This window comes from Conger conger, chromosome 15, assembly GCF_963514075.1.
Source record: "Conger conger chromosome 15, fConCon1.1, whole genome shotgun sequence".
NCBI classification, from domain to species: Eukaryota; Metazoa; Chordata; class Actinopteri; order Anguilliformes; family Congridae; genus Conger; species Conger conger.
Genome location: NC_083774.1, coordinates 34,499,760 through 34,514,555, shown reverse-complemented (window position 1 = coordinate 34,514,555; position 14,796 = coordinate 34,499,760). Strand labels below are relative to the sequence as shown.

At 48.0% G+C, this 14,796-nt stretch overlaps 1 protein-coding gene across 4 annotated transcripts in view; it reads left to right on the top strand.

The window, feature by feature from the left end:
• Window positions 1-14,796, top strand: part of LOC133111697 (transcriptional enhancer factor TEF-1) — a 92,856-nt gene that overhangs the window by 45,940 nt on the left and 32,120 nt on the right. The gene's annotated exons all lie outside the window — the stretch shown is intronic.

Below are 14,796 nucleotides of genomic sequence, written 5' to 3'. Positions count from 1 at the left end.
TGTTTCGGATTCAAATACTTTTCTACACTTTACTGAGCTGGTTGGTCTGTTCAGAACCTATTAAATACTCCCAAAAAGTGCAAACCCCCACCTTCTGGGCTTCTTGGTTGGCTCAGTTGCATCAGGCAAGATCAGTCAAGTACAGGAAAGTGCTCGATTCTGTGGAGAACGAGCCGGCCCTTACAGCCTCTGGCAGGAGGAGGAGGAGGTAAAAACCCCAGGAGAACGTGCGATGGGCCCAGCAGAGTGTTCGTGGCCCACGTGGGGGGCTGTTTACCGGTGGCGCGCTCGCGCGTCCAGATGAAAGCGCTCCCCGGGGTTTTGTTCCCATACAAATGTAAATGCCTGTCATGTTCTAATTAGATGCACATCTCAATTATTACTTTTAGGCTGATGAATTTGCACAAAAACAGTCCTTGAATTGAACCGCGGCTGAAATTGTAAGGGCACCGCTGTTAGATGCCCGCATTATGCACGGAGGTACCAGCCCTGCGAAGCTGAGTTTGGCAATAATGAAAATTATTGTCATCGCAGTACTTTACCCTTTACGCTACTCTGATAAACTTATGTAACTTTTGATATTTGAAAGGCGTATGAAATGTGAATAATGTGCTTACATGGTTCTAAACATGGACTTGAGTCTCTGTGAAGACCAAATTATATTTGGGTAGTGAACCATTAGAATAGGGTAGTGAAGAATTAGAACAGGATAGTGAACAGTAAGAATTGGATAGTGATAATTGGATAGTGGATAGTGAACTGTACAAATTGCCCCCCGCCCTCCCAGCCTGTCGAAAGCTCTCAAAAGTTTGAAGGGGCAGTTTCCCGGGGCGGCTCCCATTGGACGATCGGGTTGCCACTGCCAGCCCTTTTACTGGCTGAACATTTGAGATTAAAGCATTAAAGACACGCCCTCGTTTGCGGTAACACACTGCCGTTGTTTAAGTCAGTATAGATGTGCAGATTTCAAATTTCAGCTGGGAAGCGTAATGGCCTTTTTGATTATTGCATGGCTGGCTTCTGTGGTCCGTTAATAAGGAAGCTGTTATTTTGGCTTTTGGGCGACTTTTATTTTTGCAGTCATAGCAGAGTAGCTCTGGAATGGAGCAGTCGTGAAGAGTGCTAATCTCCTCAACATGCCAAAGCCATTCTGTTACAGTATATTGCCATGATTCTATTCCAGCCTTTTTTTTTTTTTTTTCTCTCCTTAAATCAGTAACCCGGTGTGAAAATTACAGCTTCATGATTAACCCATTATGGACTACGGCACCCTATAGAAAACCCCTAGAAAGGCCTAGAATCACAGTGAATTTCAACGGTCATGTGTCTTGAAAAATGGTCAAATGATCAAATACAACGCTGGCATTGCATCCGTCTGTTAAGGGAGATATGTACAATATGTAATTTCATACTTCTAACGGTCAAGAGTGTCGGGCTGTCAACTGTGTATTTTGAAACCCGAATTTAAGGACGATACAGGCAAGCAGAGGCTCAGTCAATGTGTCCGTGAGCCTTTTTCAATGACAGGAAGGGATTTATAATGGTCTTGTAACAATATTTTAACACAAAAATCTTACGATACCGATTGTTCCTGTCAATGTTTCATTCAAGAGTGGGACTCAAAGTGTCTCATTGTCAGGACCTGACGCAACGTGCCCCCGCCATGAACATCAATTGGAGGGAAGTAACACGCAGAAGGATTGCGTTCATTTTGGATTTAGTTTTCACTGCAGCGTTTTTCAGGGGTGCGTTTGACCCGGTGAACCCACAATCCCGTGCGTGATGGGATGGTTAGTCACGGAGGGGGAGCTTTTCAGGGGCAAGAGCGATGGAGAGAGACATGCCTTGCCAGTGTAGTTTCACGCGGGGCGGGATTGATCCAGAGGGGGAGAATATCCATCTCATTGTCAGGGAAAACATCCTGCTACGGCTGTCTGCCCTTCAACCAGCCGGCAACACTCTCCGGTCCGACTGCCCCGTCCAGCGGACCAGCTCAGGCAAGGCAAGGATGCGCATGACAATATGGTTAGTCGCGCATAATTGATAGAGTGATTCAGACAGGATGCGCCGGGCTAATTGTTCCCCAGTTAGCGCACTGGCTACTGGGGATGTGGGAGGGGGGGAGGAGGTGGTCTGGGGACTCGGGGCTCTTACCTCAGAGCCAGACCCCATTCCGCCTTATCCCCTCTCCCCTACATGCAGTTCAGTTTTCTGAGTAATTCGCCTTTTAACCCTTTGAAGAGTGCATGTTTTGGAATGTTATTTTATTTCATTTTTTCCCCCCAAAATTCTACGGTGAGTCTGTGTTCTAGGACTTAAGTGCATTCAACAATCAGTAGTGATTGTTAAATCAGCATTAGAACACACTTAAGATCATTCAGAAAGACTTTCTAATCACATATATCCCATCTTTAAGATCTACTGAGGTAATGGAGTTCTAGAACACCAAGTTTTTAAGAAACATTCCAAACAACCTACTCTTCAGTTCAGGCCTTTTTTGTGAATGGAATTGTCCTTTAAAAAACTTTATCCCTCTCCGAAAAGCATAGAATCTTTTTTTGAGCACGAAACAGATTTTTCCAAGTCGTACCATAAAACTGATGAATGCTTTACTGATGATTCAAGAATGGCAGCTGCTCAGTCCTGACACTGGCATCTGATTAAGATTCAATGACTGCAATTATGTGCACCCTTATATTCACTTATTTGAAGGAATATTCGGGAATTGTGAGTCTTATTTTAAACACCCTGTTCAGAATTGAGGATCTATAATTGTCCCTTCCTCCCAGGCCTGGTGTGGTGGGTTTGGCAGCTTTGCAGATGGTCGGTCCATCTTTCATCTTTCTCCCAGAAAACCTTTACCTGTCTTACACTGCATTCCGGCTACAGGAGGGCCTTCTTATATTCTGATTCCAAGGTCTGTCTTTTTTTTTTTTTTTTAAAGATGTTTTTTACTGAACTAATTTAGCCATTGCCTTACTTTCTTTTTCTTTCTTTAAAAAAAAAAATGTATTGTATGTTTTTAACACAAGGACAGACGCTAATATTGCCACATTTTCTGGAAGTCATCTCGAGAAGCGACACACTTGTTTCCACAGTCCACGGTATGGGGAAAATGCATTTCCACATGTAAATATCGACTGGAATAGAGTAATGGATTGTGCTTATGCACAGACACACACAGACCCTGAATGAGTTACGCATTGCATACAATAAGCATGCAATATACAATATTCTGCGTGTGCGCAGTTCATGTAAACATGAGTGTAGTGACTGGTTTTTGTGCTCTGCATGAAGCGGCTTTGTTCAGCTGGGCTTTCATTCGGCGCTGACGTGCAGGAACGGACCTTTGTGAGCCTCGTTTATGGGGGGGGGGGGGGCAGTTGACAAGGCCGAGTCCGAGACGCACTCTCTGGTGAAAGCGCTGGTGTGCAGTCCCACGCCACATTCCACGCTATTACTCCTGACAATGCCGTCGCGCGCTGGATGCCCCATTCTGCGTTATTACTCTCCTGACAATGCCGTTGTGCACTGGACGCCAAATACGAGAAACGCGTGCCAGGAACCAAGGTGTATTCCGCGGTGACATAATGGCAGCTCTTTGTCAGCGCAAAAGAAACACTTTTACAGGCTGGAGCAGAAATTGACTCCCCACTATCAACCCTTTTTTACTGTCCAACAAACCATCTCAAGCTATTACAAAGCTTGGTTAATTTTCAGGAAACGCTGTGTGCACTAATTGTCTTTTAGGCGATGGTCAGTTCTTAATGGTTGTCGTGTCTTGCGATTGCATTTGATTTATTTTTACTTAAATTGCCCTGACTAACAGTATTTGGTCTTTGAAGGTCTCAAAATGATCGTAATTGTGGGAACGGTGCCAGCATTGCTTACGATTGTTTTTGTTTGTTTTTAATATTGGTGAATGGGCATTGTTTTATGTTTTAGACCGGGATGTGGGGAATTTAATAATAAAGCTGTTGGTTTGCATGCGTCAGAAGAGATTTCAGTTCAATTAAAATGACTCAATAGCCCTGGTATACTTTGAAGACAATACTTTGTCTTTAAAATATGCCATGGCTATTGAGTTATTCTAATGTCTGTTAAATGTACCCCCATGCTCAAAAAATTGCTAAAGTATTATTTATTGGGAGGAAAACATGTATGCCTATTAGGGGTGAGTGATCTGGCCTAAAATTCAATAACAATTTACACTCCCGGAACACTTTATAGACGTGTTGTGTGTTGAGAGATGCTCTCGCCTTCCTGTCAGCTTTGAACAGTCTGGCCCTGTTGTGCATGAAAATCTGCAATTTCTGAGATGCTAACAATTCAATTTCATGGTCAACCTCACTTAGATCACATGTCTTCCCCATTCTGACATTTGGTCTGAAAAACAGATGAAACTCTTGATCACTTCTGCATGCTTTTATGCATTTAGTTGGCAATTGTGTGGCAGCAGTGCAGCACATACAATTGTGTAGATACGGGTCAGGAGCTTCAGTTAGTGCTCACATCAACCATCAGAATGGCGTAAAGGTTTGATCAAAGTGACTTTGACCGTGGAATGATTGTTGGTGGCAGTTTGAGTGTTTCAGAAACTGCTGATCTCCTAGGATCTCCATGCACACTAGTCTCTAGAGTTTGCAAAGAATGATGGGAAAAATCTGTGAGCAGCAGTTCTGCAGACAGAAATGTAATGCAAATAAGCACACATGACAACAGTGGTATGCAGAAGGGCATCGCTGAACACACAATGCATCTAAGTGGATAGGCTACAGCAGTAGGAGTCTAAAAAATAAGTCTAATAGATACCTAATAAAATGCTCTGTGAGTGTATATTTAAAACTATTGCATCATAGCTAACATAAAAATCATTGTTCTTATACAATAAAATGTAAAGAAAAGTGTACAAAAAATGCTGAATGATTTGTATAAAATCATCTTTTCTCACAAAATAAGTTTTTCTTAAAGTTATAGTCTGCATGTAATTCACTCTCTCTTCAAATGTTACATAATTAAAACTTAATTAATAAAGCACTTTTAAAAGCATGGAGTTTACAGAGTGCTTCACATATTGAGAAACAAACACAAACATGCACATGTGACAATACACTTCATGAAATGTTAAGTTTAGAAAACATTTAAATATTTAGAAATGTTTAGAAATGTTAAGTTCACAAACATTTAAAAAACGTAATGTTTGTAAACATAATGAAGTTTGCTCAACAAAACGAAAAGTATACACTGTGCCAGGAGCTCCAGTGAGAGAGTGCTCACTGCTGGCACTGGAAGCCCTCTCTGCTGGAGAACTTGTGGCAGGGATGCACAAGCATGTTTGGCCACACAGATTACATGTGGTGGCTATACCAGTCCTCTTCAGCATTTTACGTGCAACAACAAATTCTACCATTATTAGGGGTATAATCAATGTGTAATCGGTATGATTGGATTGATGCGTCTGTCCAAAGGGCAACAATCCAATCCACGTGATAGGAATTCAATCTGTGTCGTTATGAATCATTCCAGATTATTTAAATGTCCATAATCTTATGCCAGTTTGCTCTCTAACTACACTGATGACATCATTCTTTATGGTTACATCACTCGCGCTATATAAACATCACTCAATTGTCCAATTACTTTTGGTCCCCTGACATTGGGGGTATTTGAATTCCTGTACGGTTCATCCAATATGGATGTAAAAACCCTCAAATTACAGCTGAATGTCTGCACATTACCCACATAGTGATTGTTTTATTTCAACTGTTTGCTGGAGTACAGAGCGAAAACCGGAAAAGAAATGTGTCACTGTCCAAATAGTTACGGACTGCAGTGTATCTGTATTGGATGGATGGATGGAGGCTTAACCTCTGAAAGAGACGCGTTGTGATGCAGCTGCAGTCTTTCGAGGGTCGAGAGTCTTTACGCTTGCTTCCCGTGCGTATGACACGGCCCTCGTAGAAGCAGGTATGTCGAAGGGTCACTTGAGGTCGTGGAGATGTGGAGAGGTTTTCAGCGCCCCGTTTGGTTTCGGCAGCCTGGCTGATCCCCCCCGGGCTCTCTGGGGCTGCTCAGCATGCAGGAAGCGTGACTAATCGCCTCCGTCTTAAAAAAAACGCCTCATTTCCTTCTGTCTGTTCTTTTTCCTTTGGAAAACTCTCCTTTCGAGCGGCCGGCCGGCCGTCCTCCGCGGGAAACGCGCGGCGTCCGGTTCTGTCGAGGGCGGAAACGGACAGGCCCGGAACCGTGTGGCGCTCCTCCTCCACCTGCCGCCCTCTTCCTGAAAGTGTTTCTGCGGATTCGGGCTCACTGCGCGGAGGGTCGCGGAGAGCAGCCGCGCGAGACGGGAAGGGTCACGGCAGAGGGACGGGTGGATTGGCTGCAACTTTCTCCTGTGGAAACTTATGTGTGTAAGAGCCACGGGCGCCATTTTGGCTCTGAGGCTGGGCTGGGAGATTCCAGTTGGCCTGACTTTGGCCTTGAAGTCTCTCTCTTTAGCCTTCGCAATAAATCTGTGGGAAGAGTGGGCAGGGTTTGCGATGGGGGATGGGGGCGGGGGGGTAGGGGTGGGGTGGTGTGGGGCACTGGGGAGTTAAGCCGCGCACAATAGGCAGCTGGTGCTCTGGAGTCAGATGTTGTGATCAGCAGACGTTATCCTCTGTCCCCCTAAATGGATTTCACTGTTCAGTGACAGGGAGAGAGAGCTGCACTAACGTCTCTCTGACTCTTAATAACCTCCCATGGGGTGGGGGGGCGGGGGGCGGTGAGAGCTGAGCCAGCCACACCTTTTCAGAGAAACACCTGCAATAGCTCTGCAGATTTTATCAGTTTAAGTACCCTGACTCCAAGCAACAGGGCTGTTCAAACAGCCATCTGGTTAAGGAGGCTGACCTGTTGCTGTAGCCCGGAGCGGTGCGTTTGTGCTCTGCGCCACACGTCCACGGAAAGCTGGCCTCGTTAAAACCATTTCCATACGTGAACTACCTTGAAGCATGTTTCAGCATTTGTTTGTGTTTCGGTGCAGACTTTTTAGCAGGCTAGCGGGCAATGATATTAATTTTATTTTGGGAAACACCAGCTCCCAAAGTGCATATGAGGTAAACAACTCCCTCGTGGGACGAAAAACCCTCAAACTTTGCTATTGTACGTTCGGTAGTAAAGGTACGTTCTGTGATTGTAATTGTAATTAAATGGTAAATTGGAGGTGGAAGTACTCCTACATGGTCCCCTCCGCAGGTTCCTGACTTGCGGAGCGAAAGCGTGGTGCCTCCAGGGAGACGTTTTTCTGAGGTTCCCCCTCCCCCCGGCCTCGCCTAGCTCACAGGGGGGTTGGGGGGGGGGGGGGGTCGGGGGGCACGTTTTCCAGCCTCCGCCGTTGTTCCTTCGAGTAAAAAGCTTCCTTCTCCCCCCCCGGCCAGGGACCTCCGAGAGAAAAGCTCCATATTGTTGGTTTTGTCCATTGTCATGCAAATGGGGGATCCACAGCCCCTCCAGCCATCCATCACGCGTGACGGGACAGCCAGCCCATTGTCTGGGCCTGCCCCGGGATTTGTGTTCCTGCTCCGCGCCGGAGTAGGGGGCCAGGGCCCCCGGTGCATTCTGGGAGAAGGGAGAAGAACGGAAAGGATTAGCGGCCGCTGTTGCTATGTAAACACAGCCCGGCGACCGGGCCCGAGACAATGGGGCCGGGTCGGGACGCCGGCCGGGCCGCGGGGAGAGGACGTGACTGATCAGCGCCGCTCGGCAGCGTGGCGGGAGAGGTCCTTATCCGAAGCGCTCGTTGAAAGAAGGGCGCTTTGACGTTGCGTGCGGCGCGGTTTCCCGGAGCACCCTTACTTCCCTGCCCTTGTCCGCATTTGGGATTGGCCAGTGTGTGGAAATCACTGCCCTTGTGTAGGGCTTTTGAACAGCGCGTTCGGCGCTAAGTGAAGATTACTGCGAGGGAATGGCTTTGCGATTTACAGGCGTTCTTGCCCTTTCAGGGATTTAATTAAGGTCAAGCATGGGCAAAGTCGCAATTTAGGTCCCCTCGTGTGGTGACAAATGACACTTAGGAACGACGCTCTAATGAGAATTAAAGATGCATGTACTCAGAGTGGCTTGGGCCAGGACTCCTTGAACCCTGAAAATGGCTTCTCTCCGACCTCCGACCACGACTCAAACTGAGAGACACAAAGAGAGACTGTGCCAAGGATCTGTAGCTGTGTGTGTGTGTGTGTGTGTGTGTGTGTGTGTGAGAGAGAGTGAGTGAGTACGTGAGCGTGTGGGGGATCTACAGCAGTGTGAGTGTGTGCGTGTGAGTGTGCGGTACCTGCAGCAGTGTGTGCATGTGTGTGTGCAGTACCTGCAGCAGTGTGTGCATGTGTGTGTGCGGTACCTGCAGCAGTGTGTGCATGTGTGTGTGCGGTACCTGCAGCAGTGTGTGCATGTGCGTGTGTCGTACCTGCAGCAGTGTGTGCATGTGCGTGTGTCGTACCTGCAGCAGTGTGTGCGTGTGCGTGTGTCGTACCTGCAGCAGTGTGTGCGTGTGCGTGTGTCGTACCTGCAGCAGTGTGTGCATGTGCGTGTGCGTGTGCGGTACCTGCAGCAGTGTGTGCGTGTGCGTGTGCGGTACCTGCAGCAGTGTGTGCGTGTGTGGTACCTGCAGCAGTGTGTGCGTGTGCGTGTGCGGTACCTGCAGCAGTGTGTGCGTGTGCGTGTGCGGTACCTGCAGCAGTGTGTGCGTGTGCGTGTGCGGTACCTGCAGCAGTGTGTGCGTGTGCGGTACCTGCAGCAGTGTGTGCGTGTGCGTGTGCGGTACCTGCAGCAGTGTGTGCGTGTGCGTGTGCGGTACCTGCAGCAGTGTGTGCGTGTGCGGTACCTGCAGCAGTGTGTGCGTGTGCGTGTGCGGTACCTGCAGCAGTGTGTGAGTGTGCGGTACCTGCAGCAGTGTGTGCGTGTGCGTGTGCGGTACCTGCAGCAGTGTGTGCGTGTGCGTGTGCGGTACCTGCAGCAGTGTGTGCGTGTGCGGTACCTGCAGCAGTGTGTGCGTGTGCGTGTGCGGTACCTGCAGCAGTGTGTGCGTGTGCGGTACCTGCAGCAGTGTGTGCGTGTGCGGTACCTGCAGCAGTGTGTGCGTGTGCGTGTGCGGTACCTGCAGCAGTGTGTGCGTGTGCGTGTGCGGTACCTGCAGCAGTGTGTGCGTGTGCGTGTGCGGTACCTGCAGCAGTGTGGCTGATCTGGAGCTGCTCCTGTGTTAAACTCGAGTAGTTACTTGTATGATGTATCATGTCCTTGCATTGCTCTTCAAATGAATCTAGAACAACAACATGTATTTTCTGTCAGTGAAATGAGAAAACCAATGTTTCCTTTACACTGAAGGGCATTCCCTAAAAATCTTTTGAGATCTCTTTTGCGCACGTGTCTGAGGGGTAGGAGATGGAGGTGGGGGGTACAGGGTAGGAGATGGGAGGTGGGAGATAGGGGGGTACAGGGTAGGAGATGGGAGTTGGGAGATGGGGGGGTACAGGGTAGGAGATGGGAGGTGGGTGATGGGGGGGGTACAGGGTAGGAGATGGGAGGTGGGAGATGGGGGGTACGAGGCGGGGGGTGGGGGGGGGGGGTGTTTGTGTGGCAGACGTGCTGGGGTCAGGCCAGGTCATGGCGGGTCAGGATGAGGTCTGTGTTTGAGGGGAGACAATGGGCACCAGAGAACCATCCATCAACCCCGGTTTTTATAGTTTTGGATTCATACTTTTCTGTGCTCCAGTGATCTTCCTAGCACAATTCAGCCAACCGAGGACAGCAGGGTTTTTTGAGAGCATTACAGAGGTTCTAATGCACTCGACAAGCTCAGTAAATCTACATGTCACTTATTTTATTTTATTTATTACTTCATTTGTCAGGGACAATGCAGAGAACATTGTAACAGGTTACAGTAACATGAAACATGTGTTGCATATAGGATTTCTAGCCAAAGCTAATTCGCAATCCCTGTCCCTGGTTAGGATTTTCTACTTAACAATGGTCATTACATATCTTTATTACCAAATGTACAGAGACTTTCACCCCTTCTGCATTCCAGCCATCGGCTCATGAATGTTCAGCTTCTGGCTGCATGGTGGTGCAGCGGCTAGCTCCGTCACCGCACAGCGAGAAGGTTGTGGGTTTGAATCCCGGCTGGGGCCTTGTGCGGCGTGTCCTCTCCGCTGCCCGTTTCCTCCTGGTACTCTGGTGTCCTCCAGCAATCTGAAGACATGCACGTTAGGCTACTCAGGGTGTTGCTGCAAAAGCACACATCAACCTCGCCTGCCTAAATAAAGGTTAATAAATCAACAAACCTGCTTCCTGCACTTCCCGCTGGTGGCTTTACTGTTTTCCTAAAGAGTTAAAAACACTGCCGTCTGGAAGGAACCGGAACGCGGCTCTCGAGCTTCAGTCCGAAGCCTGACGCGGCTCCTGGAATGGTGACGCCCAATTTCCTGTTTTCTTTCCTCCTCTGTTCTCACGTGGCCCTCCCGGGCCCCTGTGCCATTTCGCCCGCCCCTTACAGAGGAGCAGGAGGCTGAGTGAGGCAGCGGGCCCCCGCCCCTTCCCCTATCCTGTCCCCTGGGGGGCCAATCCTGGCCCGGCTAATGCAGAGGGGTTTTCCGCCATATACTGCCAGCTCCGCCCAGCCGTGTTTCTGCAAGAGGCCCTCTTGCCGACGGTCAACGGGAATAGAATAGCAGTCATTTAGATTTGTTGTCAGGGTTTTGATTGGTATGTACGCTCTAAGGTTATGGTACTCTTGGGATTATAGGGTAGTTACACATGAGTGTCATATGGCTCTGAAAGGGTTAAGAGAAAAAGGAGGGGGGGTGGGGCAGAGGGTGCTGAAAAGGTCGGTCGCGGCGGCAACGCTGGGGGGGGGGGGGGGGGGGGCTGGGTGAAGGAAGGGGGGGGTCGTTTATCGGCGATCACGACGCTCGCAAACGAGATTAGGAGCCTCTCGGCCGCCGGCACGCGGCCCTCAGCTCCCTCCTGCCGCGTTAAGGGAGCCACGCGCGACAGCGGCCTGTTTACGCGCAGTGGAGGCGAAGCGGCTTTGACCTTTCACCTCCCTACGGCCTGTAGCCGACGGAGCCCGCTCTACCCACGTCAGCACCGGTTCTGACAGCGCCGCGGTGCAGTCACCAGCCGGTTCCCCTGTCTTCTGTCCCACCCAGGAGGGAATGAAAGGGGACGTTGTTAAGTACGTGTTTTAAAGGAGGATTTGTCTCGCTTTTAATTCAATTTCTAGAATGAACTCGACAACCTCGTCTTATTGTTTTAGGAGTGCCTTAAAAGCGAGGGTCATTTCCAGCCGTGTTTCAGTCCACGCTCACCGCCGTGTAATTACATTATATGGTGTAACAAGGAAATTAAAGAGCCCTGCGTGTTGAGTTGTTGTTGTTCTTTTGTATTGTTTTTCACTAACTTTAGTTAAAACGTGAGAATAAGAAAGAAATCTCATTTCTGATTTAATTTGAGCGTCTCTCGCTCTGTAATAAGAAGCTTCCTGTTTCTCTGGCCACAAATTGTAATCTTCTGCTCTTTTCTCAAATTAGAGCCACCCGTTTGAATAATTTACTAAATGTAAAGCTCGCCCTCCCGCAAACATCCTGCCATTACGTCTTTCCGTCCTGTTTTTAAGACTTTGGGGTGCTAAAAGTGAACCTTCCCCCCTCCCTTTATTTTATTTTGTTTTGTGAGAATGCTGCTTTTAATGTGCTTTGCACACTGGAAAGAAAAGCCAGCTCGCCAAGTCACACTGAGTGTGTTTTTTTTTTTTTTCTCTCTCTCTTTTTTTTCTCTTCCCCAAACTTGTGAAAAGAATGAATTATTCAGCAGTAAGTACGCTTACAGCTGGCCAATTGGGGGCTTTGATGTGGGAGTGGGGCGTCTGCATGAATGGCCGTATTGTCATGTTATGTGTACACAGTGTGTGGATTATTGAGAATAGCGAGGCCCCGGCCTCATCTGGTGGAGATTACAGTGCAGGCATGCTGTGTGACGGGGTCACATGATCTCCTGCCGTCAGGAGGGCCTACCTCTCAGCCTCTGCCCCCCCATTCATTGCCACGGTAACAGCGCAACACCTGTCTGGGCGGTGCTTCCTTCTGGGCCAGAATGCAATGTGTGTGCGTGTGCGTGTGCGTGTGTGTGCGTGTGTGTGCGTGTGTGTGCGTGTGTGTGCGTGTGTGTGCGCGTGCGCGCGTCTGCGCGTGGGTGCGTGGGCGTGGGTGCGTGTGCTAAATGCAGCTAAATTCTGGTTGATTATATTCTGTGTGTACACTGTGTCCTAAAGGGACCATGATTACCTTAACTGCAGATGCACTAAAATGCATTTCTTCAAAGAAGGGTAAATAATGAGCGGGAGCCTAATGAAAGGGGTTTTACTTTTCTACATCAGCTGAGTGTGCGGTGGTGATAGCAGGCTGCAGCCTGCCGTACAGGGAATACACGTCATGGACCCACGCTGCTCTCTGTCTCCAGTCACGAGAGCACAATAACAGCATACGGTCATGATCGATAAGGGGCAATATATAGAAATGACGAATTAAGAAAATGACAATATTTCAGGTGTACTGCAGCCAGCAACATAAAACTATGGGTTTTTATTGCTTGTTGTCAATAGAGCCACACTTCCTGGACCCTGATTTATTTTTTTATTTTTTTGTGAGAGCAATTCTCTCCCCCTCCCTTTGAATATGCCATTTCAAATATATGAAACATACAATCCTTCGTTTTGGGCTTGTGCCCTTTGGGTTAACCTGCATCCTTTCGGCCTATGCTTCAGTTTGCTTTAACACAGAGTCAATGCTTCAGTTGCTGTGCTTTAACACAGAGTCAATGCTTCAGTTGCTGTGCTTTAACACAGAGTCAATGCTTCAGTTGCTGTGCTTTAACACAGAGTCAATGCTTCAGTTGTGCTTTAACACAGAGTCAATGCTTCAGTTGTGCTTTAACACAGAGTTAATGCTTCAGTTGTGCTTTAACACAGTCAATGCTTCAGTTGCTGTGATTTAACACAGAGTTAATGCTTCAGTTGCTGTGCTTTAACACAGAGTCAATGCTTCAGTTGCTGTGCTTTAACACAGAGTCAATGCTTCAGTTGTGCTTTAACACAGAGTCAATGCTTCAGTTGCTGTGCTTTAACACAGAGTCAATGCTTCAGTTGCTGTGCTTTAACACAGAGTCAATGCTTCAGTTGCTGTGCTTTAACACAGAGTCAATGCTTCAGTTGTGCTTTAACACAGAGTCAATGCTTCAGTTGTGCTTTAACACAGAGTTAATGCTTCAGTTGTGCTTTAACACAGTCAATGCTTCAGTTGCTGTGATTTAACACAGAGTTAATGCTTCAGTTGTGCTTTAACACAGAGTCAATGCTTCAGTTGTGCTTTAACACAGAGTTAATGCTTCAGTTGTGCTTTAACACAGTCAATGCTTCAGTTGCTGTGATTTAACACAGAGTTAATGCTTCAGTTGTGCTTTAACACAGAATCAATGCTTCAGTTGTTGTGCTTTAATACAGAGTCAGTGCTTCAGTTGCTGTGCTTTGAACTCCCGATTGGGAGTTCACAAACAAATTATTTCTTGTCAGTTATTTATTACAGTTGTTTTTGTGGTAGCCGATTAATGTGTGTTAGAGTGTGTGTTAGAGTGTGTGTTAGAGTGTGTGTTAGAGTGAGTGTTAGAGTGAGTGTTAGAGTGAGTGTTAGAGTGAGTGTTAGAGTGAGTGTTAGAGTGAGTGTTAGAGTGAGTGTTAGAGTGAGTGTTAGAGTGAGTGTTAGAGTGTGTGTTAGAGTGTGTGTTAGAGTGTGTGTTAGAGTGTGTGTTAGAGTGTGACAGATGCCTTTGGCGGCTAATAGCATTAGCGTGAGACGCTGCCCGCCGATCACCCTGCCTTTCATCTGACACACCTGATATCTTAGTGCCCTCCCTGGGTCTCCAGCAGGTGGAATCCCCCTCCCCTCCACACAGCCCCCACCACACAAACAACAGATGGGCCCCCCCCCCCCCCCCCCCCCGAATACCACGGCAACGGCGAACAAAGACACCTTAAACCGCGGCGTCTCAACCCCGCATCCACAGTAATTACCTTCCGCCAGGCTCTCCTCCTTATTCAGGGTCCGCTCCCACTGCCGCGGAACACGCCTGGGGCTCTTCAGGAGCCCAGAGACGGGCTGTTTGTGTACACGCCTCCTCCCGGCTCGGCTGGAACACTGCGAGTACGCTCAAGACAGCGCCATTGGCTGCACAAAAAAAGAAATGTTTGTTACATTTACGGGGGGGGGGGGCAACAAGGCTCTATGGTAACCACTGCGTACAACTGGGTACATAATTAGGATGCCTCCTTACCTATAATTTGCATAATAGTTTTGGGGTGGCGGTATGTTATTAACATATGAAAAGGCTAAGCAGGGGTCATTGTGCGGTGCGTTGGAAACGGGGAGAAAGCGGGAGGGCAGGAGAATGTTTGGAGCACTCCGTTAATGGGAACGGACAACAAAGCTAGGGTTTAATTATAATCTAGTGAGGACACTGCTGGTGTTAAATGAACACATTTCCGTTTCGCTCAGTTTTCCCCCGTAACAGGGTCCTTTACCCTCCCCCTTTCAGTCCAGCTTTTGGGGGAAAAAATGGGAAATAAATTAGATTCCGTGCAAAAGGCCGCGCACAAAAGCGGCCTTTGTGATGGTAACACTTGTTGCTTTTATATTTAAATGCGCTTTTTGTTTGTTGAAATGTATACGTCTCAATATGTAAATGCAATTTGGATGCAGTTATCAGGAG